A 14,879-nucleotide genomic window follows, 5' to 3' on the forward strand; every position below is an offset into this window, starting at 1 on the left:
GTGCTGTCCTTACACGTTCTGCATAGGCCAACTGCATCCAGTCCAATATATCTGTCATCCATTTTCTTTTCTGTTTCCCTCTCCTACATTTTCAAAGAACAAAGAACAGTCCAGCACAGGAACAGGCCATTCGGCCCTCCAAGCCTGCGCCGATCTTGATGCCTGCCTAAGCTAAAACCTTCTGCACTTCTGGGGCCCATCCTCTATTCCCTTCCTATTCATGTATTTGTCAAGATGTCTCTTAAACATCGCTATCGTATCTGCTTCCACCACCTCCCCTGGCAGCAAGTTCCAGGCACTCACCACCCTCTGTGTAAAGAACTTGCCTCACACATCCCCATTAAACTTTGCCCTTCGCACCTTAAACCTATGTCCCCTAGTAACTGACTCTTCCACCCTGGGAAAAAGCTTCTGACTATCCACTCTGTCCATGCCACTCATAACTTTGTAAACCTCTATCATGTCGCCCCTCCACCTCCGTCGTTCCAGTGAAAACAATCCAAGTTTTTCCAATCTCTCCTCATAGCTAATGCCCTCCAGACCAGGCAACATCCTGGTAAACCTCCTCTGTACCCTCTCCAAAGCCTCCATGTCCTCTGGTAGTGTGGCGACCAGAATTGCACGCAATATTCTAAGTGTGGCCTAACTAAGGTTCTGTACAGCTGCAACATGACTTGCCAATTTTTATACTCTATGCCCCGACCGATGAAGGCAAGCATGCCGTATGCCTTCTTGACTACCTTATCCACCTGTGTTGCCACTTTCAGTGACCTGTGGACCTGTACGCCCAGATCTCTCTGCCTGTCAATACTCCTAAGGGTTTTGCCATTTACTGTATACCTCCCACCTGCATTAGACCTTCCAACATGCATTACCTCACATTTGACCGGATTAAACTCCATCTGCCAATTCTCCGCCCAAGTCTCCAACTGATCTATATCCTGCTGTATCCTCTGACAATCCTCATCATTATCCGCAACTCCACCAACCTTTGTGTCGTCCGCAAACTCACTAATCAGACCAGCTACATTTTCCTCCATATCATTTATATATACTACAAACAGAAAACGTCCCAGCACTGATCCCTGCGGAACACCACTAGTCACATCCCTCCATTCAGAAAAGCACCCTTCCACTGATACCCTCTGTCTTCTATGACCGAGCCAGTTCTGTATCCATCTTGCCAGCTCACCTCTGATCCCGTGTGGCTTCACCTTTTGTACCAGTCTGCCATGAGGAACCTTGTCAAAGGCTTTACTGAAGTCCATATAGATAACATCCACTGCCCTTCCTTCATCAATCATCTTCGTCACTTCCTCAAAAAACTCAAGCAAATTTATAAGACACGACCTCCCCTTCACAAAACCATGCTGTCTCTCGCTAATAAGTTCGTTTGTTTCCAAATGGGAGTAAATCCTGTCCCGAATAATCCTCTCTAATAGTTTCCCTACCACTGACGTAAGGCTCACCGGCCTATAATTTCCTGGATTATCCTTGCCACCCTTCTTAAACAAAGGAACAACATTGGCTATTCTCCAGTCCTCTGGGACCTCACCTGTAGCCAATGAGGATGCAAAGATTTCTGTCAAGGCCCCAGCAATTTCCTCCCTTGCCTCCCTCAGTATTCTAGGGTAGATCCCATCAGACCCTGGTGACTTATCTACCTTAATGCTTTGCAAGACACCCAACACCTCCTCCTTTTTGATGATGAGATGACTGAGACTATCTGCACTCCCTTCCCTAGGCTCATCATCCACCAAGTCCTTCTGTTTGGTGAATACTGATGCAAAGTACTCATTTAGCACCTTGCCCATTTCCTCTGGCTCCACGCATAGATTCCCATCTCTGTCCTTGAGTGGGCCAACCCTTTCCCTGGTTACCCTCTTGCTCTTTACATATGTATAAAAAGCCTTGGGACTTTCCTTAATCATGTTTGCCAATGACTTTTCATGACCCCTGTTAGCCCTCCTAACTCCTTGCTTAAGTTCCAAATGGCGACATGTTTAGATAGAGGATCTGGATTGGCGCAGGCTTGGAGGGCCGAAGGGCCTGTTCCTGTGCTGTAATTTTCTTTGTTCCTTCCTACTGTCTTTATATTCCTCAAGTGCTCTGTCTGATCCTAGCCTTCCAGCCCTTACAAATGCTTCCTTTTTCTTTTTGACTAGGCTCACAATATCCCGCGTTATCCAAGCTTCCCAAAACTTGTCAAACTTATCCTTCATCCTCACAGGAACATGCTGGTCCTGGATTCTAACCAACTGACATTTGAAAGACCCCCACATGTCAGATGTTGATTTACTCTCAAACAGCCGCCCCCAATCTAAATTCTTCAGTTCCTGCCTAATATTGTTATAATTAGCCTTCCCCCAATTTAGCACCTTCACCCGAGGACTACACTTATTCTTATCCACAAGTACCTTAAAACTTATGGAATTATGGTCACTGCTCCCGAAATGCTCCCCCACTGAAACTTCGACCACCTGGCCGGGCTCATTCCCCAATACCAGGTCCAGAATGGCCCCATCCCTAGTTGGACTATCTACATACTGTTTCAAGAAGCCCTCCTGGATGCTCCTCACAAATTCTGCCCCATCCAAACCCCTAGCACTAAGTGAGTCCCAGTCAATATAGGGGAAGTTAAAATCACCCACCACCACAACCCTGTTACCTTTACATCTTTCCAAAATCTGTCTACATATCTGCTCCTCTACCTCCAGCTGGCTGTTGGGAGGCCTGTAGTAAACCCCCAACATCGTGACTGCACCCTTCCTATTCCTGAGCTCCACCCATATTGCCTCGCTGCATGACCCCTCTGAGGTGTCCTCCCGCAGTACAGCTGCGATATTCTCCTTAACCAGTAATGCAACTCCCCCACCCCTTTTACATCCCCCTCTATCCCGCCTGAAGCTTCTAAATCCTGGAACATTTAGCTGCCAATCCTGCCCTTCCCTCAACCAAGTCTCTGTAATAGCAACAATATAATATTTCCAAGTACTAATCCAAGCTCTAAGATCATCTGCCTTACCTGTTATACTTCTCGCATTGAAACAAATGCACTTCAGACCACCAGTCCCGCTGTGCTCAGCAACATCTCCCTGCCTGCTCTTCCTCTTAGTCCTACTGGCCTTATTTACTATGTCCTCCTCATTTATTTCACTAGCTGTCCTACTGCTCTGGTTCCCACCCCCCTGCCACACTAGTTTAAACCCTCCCGAGTGACGCTAGCAAACCTTGCAGCCAGGATATTAGTGCCCCTCCAGTTTAGATGCAACCCGTCCTTCTTGTACAGGTCCCATCTGTCCCTCAAGACAGCCCAATGGTCCAGATATCTGAAACCCTCCCTTCTACACCAGCTGCTCAGCCACGTGTTTAGCTGCACTATCTTCCTATTTCTAGCCTCACTGGCACGTGGCACAGGGAGTAATCCAGAGATTACAACCCTAGAGGTCCTGTTTTTTAACTTACTACCTAACTCCCTAAACTCCCCCTGCAGGACCTCATCACTCTTCCTGCCTATGTCATTGGTACCGATGTGTACCACAACCTCTGGCTGTTCACCCCCCCCCTTCAGAATGCCCCCTGTCCGTTCAGAGACATCCTTGACCCTGGCACCAGGGAGGCAACATACCATTCTGGAGTCTCTTTCACGTCCACAGAAGCGCCTATCTGTGCCTCTGACTATAGAGTCCCCTATAACTATTGTTCTTCTGTGCTTTGTCCCTCCCTGCTGAACAACCGTGCCAGCCGTGGTGCCACTGCTCTGGCTGCTGCTGTTTTCCCCTGATAGGCCATCCCCCCCAACAGTATCCAAAACGGTATACATGTTAGAGAGGGGGATAGCCACAGGGGATTCCTGCACTGACTGCCTGCCCCTTCTAGCGGTCACCCATCTATCTGCCTGCACCTTGGGTGTAACCACTTCTCTAAAACTCCTGTCTATGACGCTTTCCGCCACCTGCTTGCTCCTAAGTGCATCCAGTTGCCGCTCCAACCGATCCATGCGGTCTGTGAGGAGCTGCAACTGGGTACACTTCCTGCAAATGTAGTTGTCCAGAACGCTGGAAGCATCACGGACCTCCCACATCTCACAGGTGAAGCACTTTACCCCTCTAACTGACATTTCTATCACTAATTAATAAATTAATTTAAAATAAATACTTATTAAATCCTTACTAAATTACAATACACTTAACTATGTGGTCCCTGGTGCTAGATTTCTACAATAAATATTAAATGCTAACTAAATACAGTAATCACTTCCTCCTTTAGTTACTCTACTTATTAATTAGTTAATTAGGATTTTAATCAATTTTTATCAGTTTTATTTTCAAATTCGGTACAGATTCCCTACCGGCCAATCAGGTCACAGCTTTCCTGTGACGTCAGTTTTTCAGTTTTTTTTCCCCACCCGAGGTAACTTACCGGTCTGGAACTCCGCCCTCCGAGTCTTCTCCGTGAATGTAGGCCGCGAATCCCCGAGGTAAGTTTTTTATACTTACCGGTCTGGAACTCCGCCCTCCGAGTCTTCTCCGTGAATGTCGGCCGCGAATCCCCGAGGTAAGTTTTTTATACTTACCGGGCTGGAACTCCGCCCTCCGAGTCTTCTCCGTGAATGTAGGCCGCGGATCCCCGAGGTAAGTTTTTTATACTTACCGGGCTGGAACTCCGCCCTCCGAGTCTTCTCCGTGAATGTAGGCCGCGGATCCCCGAGGTAAGTTTTTTATACTTACCGGGCTGGAACTCCACCCTCCGAGTCTTCTCCGTGAATGTAGGCCGCGGATCCCCGAGGTAAGTTTTTTATACTTACCGGTCTGGAACTCCGCCCTCCGAGTCTTCTCCGTGAATGTAGGCCGCGAATCCCCGAGGTAAGTTTTTTATACTTACCGGTCTGGAACTCCGCCCTCCGAGTCTTCTCCGTGAATGTATCGATCTTTCATCGATCTTTCCTTCTAATAATTGTCTCTGTCTACCTCCTGCTCTAACAATGTGTCTGAAGTATTGTATCTTTTTCTCTTTGATGTGATGCACTTATTTCCTCTTTCCTCCAGCCATTTCCAGCACTTCCTCATTAGTCTTTCTGTCTGTGTAGGATATGCGGAACATCCTCCGATATGTCCACCTCTAAATGCATTCAGCTTATCAATAATCTCCTTGCTTGTTGTCTATGTCTCTGAGAAATATAACATAGAAGTCAAAATGTAGCACTTCAGCATTCTTTTCCCAAGATTCAGAGTCAGTTTCTTTGATGTTAACAAGTCCTTCATTCTGACAAAGCTGGTCTTGGCTATCTCAATTCTCCTTTTGATCTCACAGTCAGATCTCCCATCATCTGTGATAACCTGCCCAATGTATGTAAACCTTCTTACTTGTTCCAGAGCTTGTCCATTTACTTCAATTTTCACTTCCGGGGTTAGGTTTCTGCTTATCACCATTGTCTTGGATTTCTTCACATTGACTCTTAATCCATGTTCCACACTCCTTGCATTCACTTTGTTCACTATTTCATGTAGAGCCTCTTCTGACTCTACAATCAGTGCAGTGTCATCTGCGTATCTCAAGCTGTTAATGTTCAACCCACCAATATTGCAACCTGGTAGATGCTCTGTGTCTTATATGTTGCTTACCCACCTTTGTAAAAGTTCCCACTTTGATACTCTTTACTGACAGTTTAGAATGAGACAATACAGATTGTACTTAATGACAACTGCTATTAAAAATCCAATATCTGTCTTAGAAGGCCAGATTTGCAGGGCTGCATTGATTTAATTGAGTGTGTGTGTTCATGAACGCACGTGTCTGTGATCAGCATATGTGCATGATCACTGTGTGCATGCGTGCAAGTGTATGTATGCATGTCTCTCTCCTCAGTCTTTATCTTAAACCTTATTACGTTGTGATCACTATTACCTAGATGTTCCCCTAGAGTTACTTCTCCTATCTGGTTCATTTCCCATTACTAGATCCAGCAGTGCGCCATCTCTTGTTGGGCTTTTGACATGCTGGGCTGAATTTTTGCCATGGAGGTGCGAAACAGAAGGCAGGTTTGTTTTCGGGTCAGAAATCTGCCTCCAGTGGGAAACTGATTAAAGTTAAGATGTTCATGGGGGTGAGCCCTTAAATGATATGGAGATAGGTCTCCTGTCCAATTAGAGCCAGTGGGGACAGGAGCGGAGGTAGGTCAGGTGAAGCGTGGGACTGATTTAGACTCCCCACAGCAGCATTACTGAGGCTGCTGGTTGTCTTGAGAGAGAAATCTGCATTTTGTGCCAAAGCCTTCCACAGCACCAGAGGGAAGAGAGATGTCACAGGGGAGCCAGAGGCCAGGCACCTGGGACAAGGCTGCCCCTTGCTTCATCGATGCCGATCTGTATCAAACGTTACAGACCATGAAGGAGAGGAGGGAGGTCCTCTTCCTGGAGGAGGCCACTGCACCATGCAGAACATTAATTGAGTGACTGGGTTGTCTTCTTACTGTCTCTGTCTACTGTTTTCCTCTCTTTGCACTGTATAAATGTTAACACGTTTAACCACATGTCTGGGGTTCCTATTACTGCTGCTATGATGGGTAAAGTGGTATGGGGTGGTGAAAGAGATAAAGGGATCCTCCTTGGTGAGGGCAAGCCTCTGGGCAGATGCGCTTCCTTCATTGGCAGTAAGCATTAGATGTTCCAGGCTGCGTCTTGCATGCATGTGTTAGCACAAATATCTCAGACTCCCTTCCATGCCTGCTCCTCAACTTGGATCAGAGGAGCTCAGCTGAAACGTTGCTGGATCAGGAGATCCCTGATATTCACGGCATCCTCAAGAGTCCTTCGCACCCCGAGCTACGTCCAGCTACTTCATTGTGCAGCCGGGGCACCTCTCCATTCAGCATCAACTCTCCCTGCCTCCATTTAATCCTCCTCTCTCACCTCCTGCTCTTCCCCCAGTGAGCTATCTCCTTCCAGGGCTTCACTGTCCTCAAGGTCCATACCTCTCTGGAAGGCCAAGTTACGGAGAACGCAACATACCACCACAACGACCAAGACCCTCACAGCAGCATATTGGAGGGCGCCACCTGACCAGCTCACATACTGGAAGGGCATCCTCAGAGGCCCAATGGCCTGCTCAGGAGTTGTCCTGCTGATCAGGTGGCATTGGTTGCATCACTTCTGTCTGGGGCTCCTGTAGAGGGGTGAGTAGCCATGTTTTCATGTGATATCCCTTGTCCCCTAGGATCCATCCACACACTTTGCAGGCTGGAGTAAAGACATGAGGCAGCCTGAACTAGCAGATGATGACGGAATCATGGCAGCTGCCAGGAAAGTGAGCGCACACACAGAGGGAGCTCTTCTCTGGCCGCAGTTGAATGTTGAGGGAGTGGAAGCCCTTCTTGTTGATAGATCTCACTTGCTGGTGCCTTGATCGTCACATGGGTGCAATCGATGCTAGGTGGGTGACAACCCCATCCAATGCTCAAACACTGTGCCTACTCTCCCTGCCACCTGTGCAGTGCCAATGGCACCTCCTTTGTAAATGCCGAGTCCCGCTTTGCCTCTCTGACCCTATTATGGGGCTGGGGTGATGCCCTGGGGCAGCCATGACTGGCTCCCCACTCTGTATCCATCTCCTTTTAGCTGATCAGAAATGGACAGCTCCTGAAACCCGTACGCCCGTTCAAATTCCACCCTCCCCCTCCAACAAGCTCTTAAGTTTTTAAACTATATTAATTAGATTCAATAGAGAGGAAAGCAGGATTCCTGTCCCGCCCTCTCCCTGGCCTGGATAACATTGCCGATGCCAGGAACAACGTCCTGAAACTGACATGCCAGCTTGTGCCGGTATTTTTGGACACGCCATCCTCCATTCCAGCCCTCGGTTGGGGGAGTGGGAGGGGGGGGGCGGAAAATTCAGCTCACTTGATAAGAAAGGAGTCCCACACACATTGTAAAAACTGCATTCCATTTTCCCCTTTTGCTACCTCTTACCAGTTATTTGGGGGCAGTTAAAATCTCCCATGAATATTATTCTATGTCCTTTATTCAATTCACGTATTTGCCTCCATAATTCTTGCTCCAACTCCTTTCCACTATTAGGTGGTCTGTCATACACTCCTGTTAATGTGATTGATCCCTTCTTACCTTTTATTTCAATCCCTATGCATTCTGTTTCTCACCTCCTGTGAGTTAGATGGCCCACTCACCATTGCAAGATACATCTGGCAGGTAATAGTAAACCCATGTACACTACGCAGTCAGATCATCAGAGGGAAGCAGGTGTGAACGACGAGTTCAATTCCCAGCCTAACCTAAGACTGCAGTGTACGTCTCCAATTCTCAACTCAGTTAAATCTTTGCAATGAGTTCACTACTTTGAACTGAAAAAAAAATGAACGAACGAATTTTCACAGACTAGCAGAGCTGTGCTTTAATTTCAGTGGCAGTACACATAAATAACAGAAAATCAAAAGGAGCAGACGGTGCGGGGGAAGTGAATCTGCAGCAGCATGGCTGGCCTGGGATTACTAATGCAGTTATTAAAGAGACAGTGCACCTCTTTCTATCGGTTTACATTTTCCCATTATAGGGAACTAAATCCACTTGTTCCTGATTTTGGTCCATAAAATATCAACTTTGTGTCAAATACTAGTATAAAAGGACGGTTAAAACTAAAATAAAAGTAACAACAATTAAACTGTCCGTACACCAATGTACACAGCATCCAAGATAAAACAGGGGAACTGGAGGCAATAATCTATAGTGAGGAAACAGATGCATTAGGAATAACTGAAACATGGCTACATAAAGAACAGGACTGGCAACTAATTTGTTTTTATTCATTCGGGGGATGTGGGCATCGCTGGCCAGGCCAGCATTTATTGCCCATCCCTAATTGGCTTGAGAAGGTGGTGGTGAGCCACCTTCTTGAACCACCGCAGTCCATGTGGGGTAGGTACACCCACAGTGCTGTTTGGAAGGGAGTTCCAGGATTTTGACCCAACGACAGTGAAGGAACGGCGATATAGTTCCAAGTCAAGATGGTGTGTGACTTAAAGGGGAACTTGCAGGTGGTGGTGTTCCCATGCATCTGCTGCCCTTGACCTTCTAGGTGGTAGAGGTCACGGGTTTGGAAAGTGCTATCAAAGGAGCCTTGGTGAGTTGTTGCAGTGAATCTTGTGAATGGTAGACACTGTTGCCACTGTGCATCGGTGGTAGAGGGAGTGAATGTTGAAGGTGGTGGATGGGGTGTCAATCAAGCGAGCTGCTTTGTCCTGGATAGTGCTGAACCTCTTCAGTGTTATTGAAGCTGCACTCATCGAGGCAAGAGAAGAGCATTCCAGCACACTCCTGACTTGTGCCTTGTAGATCGACAGGCATTGGCGAGACAGGAGGTGAGTTACTCGTCGCAGAATTCCCAGCGTGTGACCATTTAGCGACAGCTATCCCCGGCGCGATCAGCTCTGAGCACGACTCGTGAGGACCAGGGTTAAAATCATGTCAGGGTCCAAAAGAACTCATCAGACACTGCCACAGCCTCACACATCCTGAAACTCACGAGTTAAAACAGGAGATGATATGAGTAAGGGGGTAGGCGCCAAGGAGGAAGTTCAAGTCAGGACTTAATTATTAGACACTTATGTGCTTGGGTGCAGTGCTAAGCTGCTTTTCCATTGCTAAACAGCCAGGAATATCTCAGGTAAAAAAAGATTTGCATTTATATAGTGCCTTTCACAACCACTGGGCATTGCAAAACGCTTTACAGCCAATGAGTACTTTTTCTAAAGTGTAGTCACTGTTGTAATGTAAGAAACGAAGCAGCCAGTATGCGGACAGCAATCTCCCACAAACAGCAATGTGATATTGACCACATAATCTGTTTTTGTCATGTTGATTGAAGGATAAATAATGGCCAGGACATTGGGGAGAACTGCCCCGCACTTCTCCAAAATAGTGTCATGGGATCTTTTACCTTGGGTTAATGTCTCATCCAAAACACAGCACCTCTGACAGTACAATACTCCCTGGAGTAGGACTTGACCCCAGAACCTTGTGACACAGAGGCAAGCATGCTACCAACTGAGCCACACAGTGGACAAGTACTGCACTCAATCAATTATGTTCTCCCCGCACCCTAAGACATGATCAGCCTTTTATTCTACTCAGATGGATAAAAGACTGAGTGAATCTCGTCTGGATTCAAAGCCGACACCTTCTGTGGCCATCAACTGAGTGCTCAGGTACTTGAGGGGCAGGGGGAGTAAGTCATTATTTTTTAACTGAAAATCCATATTGACAAGACAGACAATCTCACTACTTCACAATCTCGGTTTTACTCAAAATTGCACACAGGTAATCAGCATCTTTTACCTCAGTAGAAAGTTAATCTGCACCGCTCCCGGGATCAAATTTATTCATGTAAAACAAATGTTCCCTTTCCTCTTGCTTCTTGTTTCAACGTCAACAACCCAGATCTAGTAGATTGCTCCTTTCTGGGCTTGAATCCTAATTGGGTAAAAGAAGGTAAACTGTTACAATGCAACCCATGACCATGTTCTTCGATCCTAGATACAGGCAGAATCAGTCCGAGCCTCTGCTCTGTTGATACAGCAAATCCAAACTCCTTGCCTGCAAATTCTGACAGGTCTGGTACTGAGAGTACCTGCCTGTCATTCTGTAAATACTACATCCGCTTGTAAACCTGTTGCTTACATATTATCGTGTTCCCTGGATACCAAGTGAATTCTGAAGATTGGATACAAATTTGATTATCAAGCATGTACGGCCATCAGCTCTGGCTTCAGTACTTTGGTTATATTAAACTAGAATTGATCAAAGCTGATTAGTCTATGATGTAACATCATCCTCCTCATTCGCCCTTGACGCTTCTGACCTACCTTTATTTTAATAGACTTAGTTTATATAGGATCCTAGTGATGAATAAAAAAATGCATCACAGCATTTTAAAAATAGTAAAACTTGACTTGCCTCAATTAGGCTACACACAGAGCATCTGAGCACATGTTTTTTCGGGTTTTTTTATTCATTCATGGGATGTGGGCGTCGCTGGCTAGGCCAGCCTTTATTGCCCATCCCTAATTGCCCTTGAGAAGGTGGTGGTGAGCTGCCTTCTTGAACCGCTGCAGTCCATGTGGGGCAGATAGACCCAATGCTGTTAGGGAGGGAGTTCCTGGATTTTGTCCCAGTGACAGTGAAGGAACGGCGATATATTTCCAAGTCAGGAAGGTGTGTGACTTAAAGGGGAACTTGCAGGTGGTGGTGTTCCCATGCATTTGCCGCCCTTGTCCTTCTAGGTGGTAGAGGTCGCGGGTTTGGAAGGTGCTGTCAAAGCAGCCTTGGTGCGTTGCTGCAGCTCATCTTGTAGATGGTACACACTGCTGCCACTGTGCGTCGGTGGTGAAGGGAGTGAATGTTTGTGGACGGGGTGCCAATCAAGCGGGCTGCTTTGTCCTGGATGGTGTAACATGACACAACAGCTTAACAATTCTGCATGTCCCCTCTCCTGTCCCATTTCCCTGTGTTATAAAAAAAATACCCGAATGATCCTCTAATACTGTTGTCTGGTGAATGTCAACTAATGACACCCCAGGCCAAATGAAACTTTTGGAAGTTACAACCATTGAGATACTGCCCTGGTAACTCATCCCACTCCTCCGCCCCTCTCCCAGTAATCCTGCATGACAACAGTTTTATTCACTCTGCCCGACCTGTCCTAATGCCCCTAAGTTCAGTGCCATCTTATGATCCATACCCTCCTAACCTCACTCACCAGAAACCTGCTGCAGCTGTCTGCTCCCTGAGATTTCCAGTCTCAAGCATACAAGTGAGCTCCCTGCCCTCTGCAACGCTGACTCAGCTCTTCACCTGACCCTGACTGCAGCTCTCAGATCTCCATCCAGCCTGACCCTGACTGCAGCTCTCAGCTTGGGGCAGCACAGTGGCGCAGTGGTTAGCACTGCAGCCTCACAGCTCCAGCGACCCGGGTTCAATTCTGGGTACTGCCTGTGTGGAGTTTGCATGTTCTCCCTGTGTTTGCGTGGGTTTTCTCCGGGTGCTCTGGTTTCCTCCCACAAGCCAAAAGACTTGCAGGTTGGTAGGTAAATTGGCCATTATAAATTGCCCCTAGTATAGGTAGGTGGTAGGGAAATATAGGGACAGGTGGGGATGTGATAGGAATGTGGGATTACTGTAGGATTAGTATAAATGGGTGGTTGATGGTCAGCACAGACTCGGTGGGCCGAAGGGCCTGTTTCAGTGCTGTATCTCTAAACTAAACTAAACTACAGCTCTCAACTCTCCATCCAGCCTGACCCTGACTACAGCAGCCAGTTCCTCATCAACCTAGGACTGCAGTCATTCAGTTTCCACCCCAACTGAAGCCCACATACAACCAAACTTCTGGTCTTTCCTAGAGTGGAAGGTACAACATAAGAACATAAGAAATAGGGGCAGGAGTAGGCCATTCAGCCCCTCGTGCCTGCTACACCAATGGGATCACGGCTAATCTTCTACTTCAGCACCATTTTCCTGCACTATCCCCATATCCCTTGATGTTTTTAATATGCAAAAGTCTATCGATCTCAGTCTTGAAAAAACTCAATGACTGAGCCTCCAAAGCCCTCTGGGCAGAGAATTCCAAAGATTCAACACCCTTGGAGTGAAGAAATTCCTCCTCGTCTCAGACCTGCCCCTTATTCTGAAAATGTGTCCCCTAGTTCTGGACTCTCCAGCCAGGGAAAACAACCTTCCTGCATCAACTCTGTGGAGCCCTGTAAGAACGTTGTATGTTTGAATTAGCTCACCTCTCATTCTTCTAAAACCCAGAGAATAAAGGTCCATTCTATTTAATCTTTCCTCATAGGACAATCCCTCCATCCCAGAAATTAGTTTGGCGAACCTTCGTTACACTCCCTCTATGTTAAGTATATACAGTCATAGAGTCATACAGCATCGAAACAGACCCTTCGGGCCACCGAGTCCATGCCGACCATCAACCACCCATTTATACTAATCCTATATTAATCCCATTTTTCCCTCTCACATCCCCACATTCCCTCAATTCTCCTACCAGCTACCTACGCTAGGGGCAGTTTTTTTACAATGGCCAATTTACCTATCAACCTGCAAGTCTTTGGCACGTGGGAGGAAACCGGAGCACCCGGAAGAAACCCCGGCAGTCACAGGGAGAACTTGCAAACTCCACACAGGCAGTACCCAGAACCGAACCCGGGTCGCTGGAGCGGTGAGGCTGCGGTGCTAACCACTGCGCCGCCCAGTTAATGGCCTTAGGTAATGTTATGACCGAGACGGGAGGAGTGCACTGTTAATTAGGTCCCACTTCTCCACAGGCCACAGCGTATCAATAAATCTTACCACCTACCGAAAAACAGCCAATTATATACTCTATTCGTCCCATAGAATAAAGCACACCAACCAGGTTTCTTTAATCAACAACAAAATTAACGATTTATTATAAAAACAAGTCTTAACCAATAGTGAGATAAATCTATATACGTAAAGCTCCTTATTTGCCTAGCCCTCACGCACACACACACACATTCAAAAAAAGGTTAACCGGGGGAAAAAGGATTTTGGTTTACAGCTGTTTCATAGGAATGGAGGAATTATAAAATAACTTAGTTTCACATGTTCTGGTAGGAAGTTCTTCGGTTTGGTGAGGTGTCCCAGAGTCGAATAATCAGATACCACTCGAAGTCTGTCCAGGTGAGGTTTATCAACAGTCTGTGATGGGAAGGTGTTCAAGGCAATTCAACTGCAGCAGCCTTTATATAGGTCTTTCATCAGGGAGCAGCAACAAGTCTTCTTAGGTTTTACAGCTGCAGGTTAGCAGTAGAACATTTCTTCAGATTTCAGGATTTCTTAAAACACAGGAGGCAACAGGAACCACACTTAATGCAAGGATTCTTCAGAGACAGAAGGCAATAGGAATTGCCACCTCTGAAATACAGGGTTTCTTCTCAAGAGATGCAGGATTTCTTTACAGAGAGAAGGTAACATTTTCTCTGGGTCTTCCTCTCTGATCTCCAGGCAGGTCAAAACCAAATTTCAAATGCCTGCTCTTTGTCCCAATCGCTGTTTTTTTAAAGGATCCAAAGGGAAAGCAAAACCTTCCTAAACACGTCACATGTCCAGACATAGAGTGTCCCTTGTCATTCAAAGAGTTGCTCTGAAGAGGACAAACCCTTTGCTGGGTTCCTTGAAATTGCTTGCCTTCCTGTCCTTGTATACAAAGTCAGCTTCCTTTCAAAACATTCCAAAATTTCAGCTATTTACAGGTGTCAATGTCCACTGAAAAATCCTTTTTCAGTTTTTTAAAAACACACAGAATTCTAAGTTTAATGCAAAACAAAAACCTTGTAACAGTAAGGAGACCAAAACTGCACACAATACTCCAGATGCGGTCAAACCAAGACTCTATTTAATTGCAGTAAGACATCATTACTCCTCTACTCAAATCCTCTTGTAATAAAGGTCAACATACCATTTGCCTTCTTAATTGTTTGCTGTACCTGCATGTTAGCTTTCAGTGGCTCATGAACAAGGACACCCAAGTCCCTTTGAAATTCAACACTTCCCAGGCTCTCACTATTCAAGAAATACCCTGGATTTCTGTTTTCCTACCAAAGTGGATAACCTCACATTTCTCCACATTAGAATCCATCTGCCAAATTTTTACCCACTCGCTTAGCCTCTCCAAATCCCCTTGAAACATCTTTGCATCCTCCTCACAACTCACACTTCCACCTAGTTTTGTGTCATCTGTAAACTTGGAAATATTACATTTAATCCTCACATCCAAATCACTGATATAGATTGTGAATAGCTGGGGCCCACGTACAGAACCTTGCAGTATCCCAATAA

The 14,879-nt window shown here is 46.3% G+C and overlaps 1 protein-coding gene across 1 annotated transcript in view; it reads right to left on the reverse strand.

Moving 5' to 3' along the window:
• Positions 1–14,879, reverse strand: part of LOC137347631 (alpha-N-acetylgalactosaminide alpha-2,6-sialyltransferase 6-like) — a 47,632-nt gene that overhangs the window by 21,256 nt on the left and 11,497 nt on the right. Inside the window, exon 2 of the mRNA XM_068012239.1 lies at positions 10,347–10,481. The gene's annotated coding sequence lies outside the window, so the exon portion shown is untranslated. The remainder of the gene's footprint in view (positions 1–10,346; positions 10,482–14,879) is intronic.

The sequence above is a fragment of the Heterodontus francisci genome, chromosome 32 (assembly GCF_036365525.1).
Source record: "Heterodontus francisci isolate sHetFra1 chromosome 32, sHetFra1.hap1, whole genome shotgun sequence".
NCBI lineage: Eukaryota > Metazoa > Chordata > Chondrichthyes > Heterodontiformes > Heterodontidae > Heterodontus > Heterodontus francisci.